The sequence below is a fragment of the Antrostomus carolinensis genome, unplaced genomic scaffold (genome assembly GCF_000700745.2).
Source record: "Antrostomus carolinensis isolate BGI_N321 unplaced genomic scaffold, ASM70074v2 scaffold15394, whole genome shotgun sequence".
NCBI classification, from domain to species: Eukaryota; Metazoa; Chordata; class Aves; order Caprimulgiformes; family Caprimulgidae; genus Antrostomus; species Antrostomus carolinensis.
Genome location: NW_010310374.1, coordinates 104567 through 106116, shown reverse-complemented (window position 1 = coordinate 106116; position 1550 = coordinate 104567).

Here is a 1550-nt window from a genome sequence, read left to right as displayed (position 1 = left end):
CCCCCCCATACAAACCCAACACAATGTGCCAGAATGTAAAAGCATGATACGTGTACCTTCTTGGCCCCCTTCCCCAATTCTGGCAAAGCTATTTGTGCTGAGAAGCCATACATCTACGTACACCAGTCAGCGCCTCTATGGATTTGCTTGTGAGGAGCTACTTGGCTGAGAAGCGATGACAAAGGAGAGGAAGAGAGACTCAGCCAGCAGTTTTGGAGATGGTTTATCCTGAAAGCATATCCTGAGAAAAAATAAAAAGGAAATTATTTGAGCCAGGCCAGCAAAAATGACCAGCCTAGACTTGTGGCAGTGATGGGCAGATGATAGCTGTGTATGTCAGAAATGAGGAAGATGGTAGGGCTGGCCCTGCCTGAGGATGTTGAATGTGTGGGAAGGTGCTGGCAGGTTGTTGGGATTTGAGCCCGAGTAGCCAGAGAGATTGCTGGAGCAGAGCCTGATGCAGACAGCATGCTAGTGGGCAACACTGTGACTTGTCATTGCCCGGACGTGCACGAGGGACACCAGAGCGTGGAGCCAGGCGTGACCGGGGAGGCTGGAAACTGCACACATAAAACATGGCATGTGTCCTATCTCTGCCCTCTTTCCTCACAGACAGATTTCTTTCCCCACTAAGCTGTTATCCTAACCTTTGTCTAATCTTTTATTTTCCCTTCTATCAGCCAGTCATTAAAGCATGAAAATGTGGCCAAAATACTTAAATGAGATTGAAATTGAAAAGATTAAAGAGCTGGCTGAAGTGTCCTTGCAAACAGGAGACTCTGAGAGTCTTGGGGCTCTCAGACAATTTCATAATAAGCCTACAAAGGCTAAATAAATCCCTAGTCATTAGCTCAGAAAATCTGCTCAGCCTAGTGCTCTGGGAGTGCAATGTAGACAGCCCTGCTCTTTCTAGACCATCAGCATCAATCAGATGGTGGCAGTGAGCTTTAGGCAAAGTTTAGGGGAGGAGTAAAGGTATCTGGTCCATGTTATCTGTGGCCAATGTTGAATGGAAGTCTGTCTCCATTCTGTTGGCTGTTCTTGCTGGATCTCAGTCCCAGAGTCTAGATGGGCACCAGTGTGGGAGATGACCAGTCACCAACCTTTAGAAGGGAAGTTGCAGATATAGGAAACCAGTGGGCTGAGAGAAGCCATCTCTCTTTTTCCTTTTCTGGACTGCAGAAAACAAGGGGGAAGCTTGTCATGCCACTGCTGGGGCTGTACCTCATTCCAAATGTAAAAATAACCATTCGGTCTTTTGGAGTGCTGTCCTTTTGCCACTGTTCACCATGGAATATCACGCAGCTCTGTTGCCCTTGCAAGCCAGGATCTTAAGACAAGTAACGTAAGGAAAAATATGCACGATAGCTTGAAATCTGAAGGGATTTTTTTCTTTTCCTTTTCTGTATCTTTAAAATCAAAGTAAAGCTTGTGTACTGCAAAAGGATGACTTATAAAAATAACATACACAGGGGTTCCCTGTGGGAAAGGTGCAAGAGCCAGATAGCAACTGCATTTTCTCAGTCTTACTTGGAAAAGCAAACAGCAGA